Source organism: Anopheles nili, chromosome 3 (assembly GCF_943737925.1).
Source record: "Anopheles nili chromosome 3, idAnoNiliSN_F5_01, whole genome shotgun sequence".
Taxonomy (NCBI): domain Eukaryota; kingdom Metazoa; phylum Arthropoda; class Insecta; order Diptera; family Culicidae; genus Anopheles; species Anopheles nili.
Window position 1 is genome coordinate 63,077,660 of NC_071292.1, and position 12,467 is coordinate 63,090,126.

Here is a 12,467-nt window from a genome sequence, read left to right on the forward strand (position 1 = left end):
ACACACACACACACACACACGCATGAGATTGTCGTCTTCTTGAGGCGCATGGTGGGGCTTCCTTTTATGGCTTCAAGGCGCAGGCTTTCCGAGCCTGCTCAGAACCCTCCGCGCAAGGCGCATCTCCCGCGGATCATCTCCTTTTACGTGCATGCTATCGCCTGCGGCGATCCTCGATTTCAGGGGCCCCATTTCGCATTCTTAATGGCGGCGAGTGGGTCACGGTTTAGGGTGGAGTCGTGGATTCAGCTTTTGCGTTTACGCCGCAATTGGGCATGCATTCTTTTTTTTTTTGCCCCACCGAGCCGCCGCTTGCTCGAGAATAAATTGGCTGAGCCGAATTTTCGGCGAGAAGGCGAATGAACCGGATGTTTCGGTTCGGTGGTGATGAAAAACAGCTTTCACTGGGATTCTGGCTCGAATTTGCGTACACATTGCTCTGAGATGTGCCTGCCATTTCGGGCAACGTCAACGGCGCAGGGTGCTGAAGTAATTAAGATTGGGATGAAAAATAATACGCCCAAAAAAAAAAAAATGGAGAGGATCGCATCAGAACTTGAGGCTTTCACGCCGACACACGGAAGCGGGCAATATTTTTGCTTTTATTTATGAGCAAAGCGTTGGGCGATCACGTATCCGATCGTGGATCGCGTGTGGCTTGCGTTGTGGGCTGCGATATTCGATAGCCGCCTGCCGGAGGACGATTACCGGAAGCGACAAGCGCCGTGACGGAGTTATGACCCACGCACTGCAATTGAGCAAGGGATAAATTGCATCGCCTTGTCGGCTGCGTAGCGGAAGAAACGTATCACCTTTTTGGTGCAACGTGTGCTGCTGGCACGTCCCAGCAGGGCAACATAATGGTGAGCTAGAAAATCGTGGCCCAACTCTGTTTACAATGTTTGCAAAACGAAAACATACGAGAAACAGGAAAGGCGAAGCCGCGAGAGTGCAAAAATCGAAAAACAAACGAGGTGAGACAAAATAAAACCTAAAATATACACATAAGAAAGCATACGATGGCAGGAGAGAAAGAAAAGAGAAACAACAACAGCCAGCGAGCGAGAAGCCACACGCCCTCCACTATCCAGAGCACTCACCCCAGGATCAGGCACGACCTTGGTTGGCCGTTGGATGGAAGTTTCTCGACGGTGATGTTCGGATTTAATTTATGATTTCCCCCGCGCGACCGTGCTGGCGCGTCGAGAGCTCGATCGCGAACGGTTCGGCGCATTCCAGCGCGGATTGGAGTAAACAGCAAACAAAGCAAATCGGAAAAACGGAGCCCGGCGTCCCGTGCAGCTTCAATGGCGACGTAAGGAAACAAAAATTCGCACCGCGGCCACGGGCGAAAGGAGAGTGCTTTCAAGCAGGGAAGAGAGAGAGAGAGAGAGAGAGAACGAACGAGAGGTCGATCGAAAAGGACGAAGAAAAAAAAAGCAAATCGCTTCAAATTTGGAAATAGCATACGAATTTCGTTTTTGGAGTGGAAAATCTCGTTGAATGGAGAGAGAGAGAAAAAAAAGGTATAATCAACAAGCGCCCATCGTCCTTCCACCCACCCGAGCGTCCTTCCCTGTTCTCCTGTTCTGGGCGGGACAAAGTTCTCTTCTTCACCCTCCTTCGCTCAGCCCTCGATCAAGCTCCACCGGTGGTTTGGTGAAGTGTGAACGGTGTGGGGAAGAAAGCGCACCGCGCGGTAAGGTTGACAAAAACCAAATAAACATAACCGGTACAAGGACGCCAGCGAAGCTCCGGCATGCCGGTCGCCGTCGTCTGTTGCGTCTGGTTGGCGCCAAGAAATTTATAACATTCCCCAAAATTAACGTTATTAATATAATACACACAGCCGGAGCGGCCGAGCGACAGGAAGTCGCGAAAATTGGCTGGTCGTCGTCGCCGTCGTCGCCATGACGCCTTACCAACCCCGCCAGGATAAGGGTGGATCCGTGAGTGTGTAGTGACATAAAATGGAGCAGGCGGTGGTGGAGACAGGCTGGGCACCGCGGGCGAGGCGGGGCAGAAGAGTCGTTATCGACGCCGCAAGTCCCAGGCAAGATCCGGTTCGAGGCGGTTTTGGGAGATTGAACTTTGTTTTCAAAACTGATTTGGCGCGCGCGATCGCGTATGTGTGTGCATTCTTTTGGGGGGAAAAAAACCCCTTATCGGCGCTATTTCGGTTACGTACGGAAGGGGGTAAACCGGTTGGGGTTTGTTTTTTTCTTCTTGTCGGCCAAAAAACGGGGTGGTAAAAGTGGGCCGGATCACGAGGAGGTCCCCCAGCGGATGGAAAACACCCCACTGAAGGAATGGAGAGGAAAAATAAAAGAAAAAAAAACCCCGACAACAACAACAACAGGTAGGTAAAGGAACAGACGACGAAAATGAAAAAAAAAAAAAAACAAATCTCCAACCGCGCCCTACCAGTGGTTGGACAAAAGTGCGCCCGTTTGCGGCCCAAATGTCGCCTGAGTGTTGACGATCGGTAAAACGGGGGTTCGTCGCTTGTTCGATTTGGTACAAAAAAACGAAAGACTTCAACGCCGGTAGGTGGTGGATTGGCGCGAGACAGGAAGCACGCCGTGGTGGCATTTCGTGCGTTATGTTTTGCTGTTGCGGTTTGTTTACGAAACGCACGGCCAAAGCAAAAGGGAAGAGAAACATTTGATAACCTTTTGCATCGGAAGCCGCCCAGCGACGTGGCGACAACAACTTCAAATTGCGTCTTGCTTTCTTTTATGGGGCGGGCTTTCCCAGCCAACTGGCGCCGTGACATATGCTCCCCATCTGGCCACTTCCACCCACCCTCACCAGGGCCACGAAAGGGGGGAATTTATGTTTTTATGTGAGTATAGCTACAAAGCCAAAGACGCCGTGCGTGTTGTTTTTTATCGCCGGGAGCCACCTGTGGAAGGAAACCGTAAACAAAACCCTTCCGGGGTTTGGTGGTAATATGTAAAATGCGAGGCAAAAAAAACCCGTACGATGCGGTCACTTTTGACGTTCCGGAAGTTTCGGAACCCCTACGTGAAGGTGACGAATGGGATTTTAATGATTGCAGTGGAGATCCACGTGACCCAGGTTTCTCGTGGGGATGCATTAGATAACATTAGGGGCATGCGATTTGCATGCAACGGTGCAGGAATAGCATCGTCCCACTAATTAATTACGTGGTGTTAGTTGTTTTAATCTGGGTCGATTAGGGAGCACCTTATGTAGGCTGATCGTGCTTCACTGTTTGATGCGCGCATGCGGGTAAAATTTCAAAATTATCCTCGGTTTTACATCACACCCGGCCGGTTCGCGATGGATGACAGGTGGAAATCGATTCACCCCTGTGGATGGATTTTCCACCCGCGTGTACCGTTCAGGAAGCCAAAACGGTGCGTTCTTGACGTGTCGAATTCGAAGGTAGATTCATAATCGCGATTCACCTGCCCCAGAGTGGGTTATCGCGTGGTGCCCTCGATCGGTCGAGCGTTTAGGCGCGTACCATTTAAGCAGGATCCGCTGCTCTCGCTCTCGTGCGGTATGGTGTATTGTGTGCAAATGAAGCATCATCGGTCGGGTCGCTATCAGCGAGCATTAAAGCACCACCGTGCCATGGAACCTACAGAGTGGAGGGCCGTTCCCAACGCCGGTACATTGCGCTTGCCACCATTGCAGCATTGTAGCGCCGGTTTGCGATGTGTACAACGGCGTTTCGATTCAATTAGCGATCGACGGTTACGGCGAATCCGTTGGCAAATCTTGGCTGGCCCAAATTCCCGTGCCAGAAGGGTTCGGTGTGCCGTGAAGTGCGGCTTGAAGCATAAAACAGAACCACCACCATGCCCGCTCGCGCGTGCTAATAAAACTCGCAAATAAACGACGCCCGATGATCTTGAACCGATGGGTGCCCCCGATGGGTGCCGTTGGGGCAAAAGAAAAGCAAAGAAAAGCGAGCGAAAAAAAAAGAAACAACACCGCGGGCACTCGCGATGGCTGAATGGACCACATTTTATGGGCGAGTTTTGTGTAACGCCAGGTTTTGCTGGAGGGTGTTTGTTTTACTCTCTGGGATCGCGGTCGGTTTATCTGCACGGGCTTGCAAAATGTCTGCCCGCGTTTGGGAGGGAAAGCGTGATTTTTCCACACGCGGGGGGCAGTTGGATTGCCATTGTTTCGTCCACGCACAAGGTGGGCTAGCGTATCGGTAGCCATTGCGATACCGTTTACCACGCAAGTGGTTCATCATCTTCTGGGATCGGTCAGGCGCGTGGTTTTAATGCAAAAAAAAAATCAATTAACACTCGACACAACGGCCGGCAAAGATGCTGAGCCCGGTTTTTCGAATCACGTCTCGTTTCCATGAACTTATTTCACCTCCACACTCGCCGGTGGTAGATCACCAATGCTAATGAAGCCATCGAATGGTGTCGTTTGTGGGCAAGAAAACCCATCCTAAAGCCCATGCGCATGCGTTCGGTGGCTCGTTTATCATACGTTTATGGGTGGGCTTTTTTCGTGCGATCGGTGTGTGTCATCCTGCACTGGAGCTCCAACACGGCCAGGGTGAATCCGTACGATCCGGCCCCGGGGAGAATCTCACCCTCAGAATCCGGTCGTCCGTGAACTGCTCGAGCGTGTCGAGTGCATCGCTAGCCGTACGCTTGTCGACACATTTATCATGCATCGGAGCGCCGGTGAAAGAGGCAACCTTTTTACACCGGATGCCACCGTCTGGCGTGGCGCAGGACCAAGGTGAACCTGATGTGTGCGATGCTTCCGATGATGATCCTGGGGTGGATTATCGGACGCTTCAAGTTGCCAGAGTCTTCGGTGCCATTGAGGGCAGCATCTTCTCACAAGACGCTAGATTCTACTTCAAAGTGGATGTTCCGATGAAAACCCGCCGTCATTGACGATGGCCTCCTCGCGTGGTAACGAGCGGTGTCTAGGTGACTTCCGGGACGCCACACCACTTGGGATGGGTTAAAGATCACATTTGGATCTTGCGGGGTTTTTTTTTCTCTCGCTGTTACTACCCCAGCATTGAAGCACCTAGCACGCTTATCGATCGATGATCATGCCGCTCGACTGACGAATGCGCGCTCCTTCGAGTGTTGAAAATTTAATGAAGATTAATGACGCAGCCGGCAAGGAATGGGAACGAAGGTATGCTACGATCACGTAGTCGGGGATGTCTTACGTGAGCGCACAATTAGGGACCGTGTGTGTGCGCGCCCCAATCGGTGTCAAGCGTGGGCTGCCCGGTTTTAGAAACGGATCGCGCATTGGATTACCCACCGGGCAAAACCTGCAACAATTGGGGAGGATCGCCCGGTTGACGTAAATCAACCGCGCCGCACATTATGGCACGAAAAACCGGTCGACTCATCGAGGGTGCCTTTTGATTCGGTGACGTCTTGCGACAGGTTGTGATTGATTTAGAGCCCAATCTCGGGCCCTGTTGATCACGGCTTGGGACGCCGTTCGAACCACAAAACCGCATGCGAACACCAGCGGCGAGTCAAACCACCTTTAGATCGGTTACGATCATTCGTTCGATCGTTTCGCCTTTCAATGATCGCACCCGGCAGCGGTTGCCGGTTCCAAATCTGGCCAAAACAACAAAAAAAAAAAAACGGTTCGCAAAACGGTAAGCTGCCGGTGAGCGAGCTGCGCAGGTTTAGCTAAAGATCGTCATTTAACTTTATCTAACGATCGCACGCGAGTTAACATGTGCCCGTTACCGGTGGAACATAAAGTTAAATAGGCGATCTGTGCCAACCATTGGAACGCGCTTGATTAATGATCGGTTGCTGTCAGCGCTGTCGAACAAACTTCCGTCCGTCATGATCAAGGTTTTTTTTTTGGGTAAAGTGCATGAGAGAGTTCCGGGCTAGAATTGGCCGCCGCATATTTGGGTACTTTATGCACACGCCACTTCCGAGGTGCAACCTCTCCGGGGGTCGAGTTCGAGATACGGGGCCCAGCATTTTGGAGTACCACCTCCGGAGGCGAACTGGCACGTTTATGGGCAATTTCGGTGCTGGTTGGAGTAAAATATGTATCATCACGTCCACGAGATGTCTTTGGGTGGGGGAATTGCCACAGCCACGGTCAAGGGTAAATATTATATTTTTTTTTGCTTCACTTCACCCCACGAACAAGAAAACGCACTGTCAACAGCCGAGGTTGATTGTTATTTTATCGCTATGGTGCGTGTCCGGTGAAGTTCGCCTGCCGTCTTAGTTTCCTGTCCTGTTTCGGACCTCTTATCTCTTACCTTTTTGGCCTGGTATTTGGCGTTTCGCGTTGTGAGCTTTCCCGGCTCTCGTTCTCTCTTGCCCGGTTTGTGCGATGAAGGCTTTTTTTATCAGCTCAAATCAGTTTCGCGAACATTCGGGATGGCGGGAACGGCTCATCGCCCATCCCGGTTGCCTCGGTTTCTGGTGGCATTCGACACCTTCACCGGGATCTCGAACGTAAACAAGCACCTTTACACCGGTTGTGCTCTTCGTTCGTTCCTGTTTTCATCTCGTTTGTTGGGGCCCACATTTTTAACGAAACGGTAGATAGAGTGGCCTTTCGAAGGTTGTTTGTTTCGCTTTTATTTTTATGCCTTTTTTTTGCGCCGCTCCCCAACCGCGAACCTTTTCCGCGGCCTGTTTGGACGCTTTTTCTCTACCCCTCCTCCTCCTCCAAAACTCCACGGCGTTTCGGGCGCGCTAAAGGCAAAATAAACATATTTCTTTTTATGACTAAACCGGCGCCACGACGCGGCCAAGTGGCGGACTTCGCTTCACGTTCGCGTTCGCGCGGATTTATCGTCCACGGGTGCTGCGTCCTGAACCGTACGCGGCCCATCTGTTCAATCAATCGACCGATCGACCGATTAACGCGCGTCCCAATTGGGGTGCCCTGCTGAAGCCCGGCACCGGAATTAGAATCACAACCGACCGCTACAGGGGCTGAAATTGGTGAATTCGTCGTGGAGACTTGCGTGCTACGCACACGACGAACCTCACAAATCCGCGTTCATTCCTCGTTCCCAGCTCCAGCTGCCTGGTGCGGCCAGTTGGTGCGGCTCCATAATAATAGCAAACGCATTCGCGATCTTTCGTTCTGTCCCCAGACAGTGGCACCGACGCCAAAGAGATGAGCATCGCCGACGAAAGACTGCCGCCGCCGCCACCGCCGAAGATGATGTTGGTGATGATGATCATGATGATGATGGTACTGGCGACACAGCGCAGACATTTGCGGCCTGCCGGCTGGCTGGCGTCAGTTTTGCTGATTTGCATAATTTTTATAACATCCGAAAGGGAGGAGAGCGTGAGCGATCGGGCGCGCGCGCGCGCCCGCGAAAAAACAAAACACACCTTTCGCGATCTAACGGCGGAATGGTGGTGGAATGCCGGCGAAGGTGGAGCAGCCTCGAAGGGGAACACTGTGGACCGGGAGAGACCGTGGTTGGGTGGAAAAACCGGACCGCAGAACATCCGCCGTGGCAGGAAAACAACAAACGCGTTTCGCGAACTCAACGCCGGCTCCAGGACGGCGCCGTCGGTACCGCTATCATTTGGCGACGCGTCAGCGCGAGATAACGAATGATAATGGTGGGGATTTTTTTGGTTGCCTCCTCTCATCCCTCTCGATGGAGCCACGAATGTCCAAACGCGCGTATGGTTACGTGGATGCATTTTGTCCCAGCCTACTATGGGTTGTTTTGATTTGTCGAAGTATGTTTTTGACTATTCAAAATGTCATGGTGCTACTAAGCGACGACGGGTGGATTTATAGCTCAACATTTGCGTACATTGCTTAGGTTAATCGGTGCTGTTGCTCGGCTCTAGAACATAACGTCTCGTAAACATTCAACCAAACGACATGTGCGCCATTTCGTAGCCCACCGGGCTAGCTTTTCGATAGGAAAATGTCCTTCCAGCGACGCCGGTGGTGGCGTTCCGTCGTAAATATCTCACACTTTAGTCGGTGGTTAACGACGACAGGGGGGGGCTCTTGGAGCTTATTTATCGGTGTCCGAGATGCGTTCGAATGTGGCGAAAAATATATTTGCATTCATTTTGTGCCCGTCCCGGGTCAGGTCTGATGGCTTCCGTGTTTGACCCGCGTAGCTCCCGAACCGTACGATGCTAGGCAAGTGTGAGGGCTCGAGGGTTCTATTTTTCGCAGACGAGAACAAAATTTCCACACCACCCGAAAATGACATCATCTCGAATAGGGTAGGAAGATCAAGAACTCGGCCGAAACACTTCACCGTCTAGGTCGCGGGTGTTGTTTTTTCGCGCTCTTCGTACCAGTCCGGGATATAAATTAAAGCCAAATCCTCGCGTGGAACCGTGCGCGAACGATGAAATGTGGAACTACTCTTCCTGAATTGCCACCCGAGCCATCCTGCGGCCATCCTCCGCACGATCACCTCGGATGTGCCGTCTCATCCCAAATCGGGAGGCAAGCGTACTCGAGAACCGGAGTGGGCAACCAGCAAAGAAAAAAAAGAAGAAAGAGCACCATTTTATCGTGCGATCGCACAGCTTTGCTTAATGACCAGTCACGTTTGGGAGCAGCCGGTGAGCCGAGCGAACGCAGAGAAGCGAATTACTATAATGACCGGCCCAAAAATGTATCGCCCGAGTGTCCGGCTCGAGTCGGCACCCGTTTTGTGGCAAAACTTCTGCCAAACGGCTCGAGAAATCGCGAAATCAAATTGAACACAAAAAAAAAGCTAGTCTTATAATCTCTCCCGCCATACCGTGCGTCCATTAGGCGAATTTAATGTGTAAGGCAGATCCACAGGAATGACGAACGAGAATGACCTGCCGTGGGTCATTTGCGTGACGAGACGTGCCCCGTTTTGACATGGTGCCACTCGGCGGGAAGATTAACTCCCGGATAGCGTTGCGATCGGATCGCCTTTATCCTCACCATATAAGACGGCCGGGTGATGGACCCCGGAATCACCCAAAAGCCCCCGCTGGTTCGCGAGTTCTAGTTCCGGGAGCGGGCTCAAGCTACCGAGTTCCACCGAGTTGGTTCATGTTTATTTAATTTGTTTCATTATTTCGCACCCACCCGCTGATTGTGCCAACCGGGAGCTGGCGGTGCGAATTTGGACATCTTGGGGCTTGGTTTTGTTTATATCGGTGCACTCATTTGGATGGTGCGTCTTTTCGCGGCTTACGTTTTGGGGGATTTTTTTTAGAAGGTGCAGGCGAAGAATAAAAAAATCGAAAAAAGAAATAAAACGCCACACGCGCGGAACGCCCGGCTCGAGAAGCATCCATTTTGACACGTTCGTCTGGATGGTTTCGATGCGCCAGATGACGAATCGCGATGTACCCACCGGTAACGACCTTTTATGGTGCGATGGGACGCGAACCACAGATCGGACCGTTTCCGTGCATCCCACGGCTGCCAACAATGCGCCTCCGGTCGCTAGCGCACGTCATCGATGATCCGGCTGGCGATGACGCAGGTTTGTCATGTCGTGGCCATGTTGTTGTTTGCGTCAAATGTATCCAAATGAGGCGGATGGGGTTTAAGCCGGACCCGAAAATAAGATCATTTAACGCGCGGAAGCGGAATGATTCACCTCGACGGTTGGTTTTGCGATGCACGGCGTGTGTTTGGTTGGTTTGGTAAAGGAAAATCGCCGTGCGATAAAAATGTCGCACCGGAACGTGACGAAGCCAGCGGAGACGGATTTACCCGTTTACGGTACGAGGAATGTGGAACCGATTAGAGCGAAGTATATCGATTTGTTTGTGGCGCGTCAGGTTTTGCGTGCCGGCGGGTTGTGGTGAAAATTAACGACAGCGTAGAACAGGTGTTCGTGAGGTGACATGCTTTGGAATGTTTCTAATTTGTCTCAAAATATCCCCACGATTCGGTGATGGGCAATTTTCATGCCCGTGTGAAGAAGCCTTTTTAGAATGATCTACGCAGCAAACGAACCGTTTCACTAGGCTTCAAGGGAGCTTCATTTCGGGCACGTGTAAACGCGCAGAGCAAGAGCAACAAAAAATCGTTCCAAATGGCGAAATAAGGGAGTATGTTTATCGAGCCCAATGTAACACACTTGATAGCATTAGTTTTTTTTAGGAGGCGGTTTATTCCTCCGTCCCTGGTGCATTCCCACACATGGCACGGCTCAAACAAATGCGCCCGATGTATGACACAGATTGTGCTTGAAGCGCAAACATGTAAAAGCACCATCCATCGCCGAATGAGGAGCAACGAGTAGCAAAAAAAATCCTCCCTACTCGGGTGCAGTCTGTGCAGTGGGGCAAAAAATTGGTGCACTTTAGCGCGAGAGGCTCCCATCTAATGAATGCATCGAACCGAATGTTGTTTTCGCGTTTCGGAGTTCTTTTTTTTCTATTCCCTCTGCACTTTCGTGGCAGCTTTCGAGTGAGTCGAGTTTGCATTTTCATTAAGCTGGACGCTCGCGGCACGAATTACGTGTTAATGTACCGTGCAGTGGACGAACCGGGTGCCGATGGTGTCGCATTCCGTGGGTCTAGTGGGCACTAGGGGCGGCCTTAGTCGGTAGTCGGGCGTCGTTTAATTTTCGTTTAGCCGTTACGCCATGGTTGGGCCGTTTTTGGGCGTGCTAGGTCGGGCTAGTTGGTCAGTTTTGCACACACTCGACAAAATGAGAGAATAGCAGCAGCAGTAAAAAAATGGAAAGAAACAAGCAAACCACTCGGTACAAGGTTTCGATTTTGTTTTCATGGTGTCGAAATTTCTTTCATCGATGTATCGAGGCTCTTGTGGATCGGTTGCGTGAAAAGACGTGCTTGGAATGATGTGCATTTTTTTTTCTCGCTGCAGCTATGTATGATATGCATGGAGGAGCTGGGAACTCATTTGGGGGGTTTTGTTCAATGACATGCCTACGATGTGATATTGCGTCAAATATCCTACATAGATTGTGTATCACAAAGATATATGGGCTTTTACAACGATGCATTGTGTTTGAGTTTAAACGGGACTGATGAACTTTTGTAGACTCACTTTCCTTTGCGAATAGATATTTCTAATTGACGAGCGTTTTTGGGTCATTTTGTGATCAACTTGAGTCGTTCCTTTCCTTCCGGCCACGAGAACGCGATGTGCAAAATATTAAATAATACGCCTCCGGTGACCATCGGTAGCCTTTCGCTTGCCTTTCCACGCGACGGAACCGTCGATCGTCCTTTTGTTTGAACACCGACCCCCAAGCGGATAGCGTCTTTCCGATCACACGTTCACTTGGGCACGAGTTTCTTCGGCCTTTGGCAGCAAAACCGTACGCGTGGGTAATCCAATTAACATTCCTGACCGGAGAGGCTACCAAACGGAGCGGACGGCTGCAATAAATCTCGGCGACGCTTGCCGAGACGTTCCCGGTGCGGAACCGCAACCAGACCTAGCCCGAATCTGGCAGCTAATCAAAGTCGTAAAATTTCCTGCCGTGTCGGGAGGCTGGGCTGGAAGGTTTTATTTTTTTTGGAGTTAGTTTTTTTCGTGCTTTTCTACTGTCTCTCTCTTATTTTAAGCAACCGGCCAGGGGTTGTGGCGCAGAGTTCAGGAACGGCAGTCGTGGGGCGACGTGAAATCAAAACCCAGGTGCAAATCAGCATAAATAACATGCGAGTTTTCACCTTCGATATTATAAACGCACGGCTGAGATCGGTAGCGCTCGAGGAAGGATTTAAATGGGTTGGAGTACTCTCCGCCAATGAAGTCATAAAGCATCTAAAGCCAGATCACATCGTTAAGTATTTCGTGCGAGTTTGAAATGTAAGCACAGCTTCACGTGTGCCCGGAATATAAATGTAAAAAAAAGTAAATACAGTCCTCGCTTCCCACCAAAGGCTACTTTATGGCTGGGTTTCACCTGATCCGTGCTAGCACGGTAGGTTTATTTATGCTAACCTTTGGCACCCTCTCAGTAGGCGGGTTGCTTCAAACATTCCGTCAACCAACGTGTGCGCGTGGCCGGAGCGAGAACAGTGTCACTTTAATTGTTTCCTTTCCATCCCTTATTCAGCTACTTAAAGATGAAAACGATAAAAAAGGGAAAACAAACCCGTTCAAACACAAACCACCCGCATGCGCATTATTCTACCATGAGTAATGCTTATTTTCGATGGCCCCCATTGGCGGTGGTCTTAGCGGTTGAGTGAGCGTATGTAAATGTGATGATTTCTGAAGAGTCTCTTCAAGTGCGGGGAGTAAGTGCTGGGGTACGTGCAAAGTGGCGCGTACGGAGGTCCTCGAGATCAAACTTGGCAGGGGAGCTTTAAAGGATCACTCAGAGAGATCGTTGGGCGGCGACTTGACGAATAACTGATGTTCCGTCAGGTCCGTCCCGGTCTCCGCACACTTAGTGCCTGATACCAATCAGGGAGGGTTTTAATTGAGCCATTCCGGCATTTTTAAGCCACTAGTGTCACTTGCGTGATCTTTTTTTG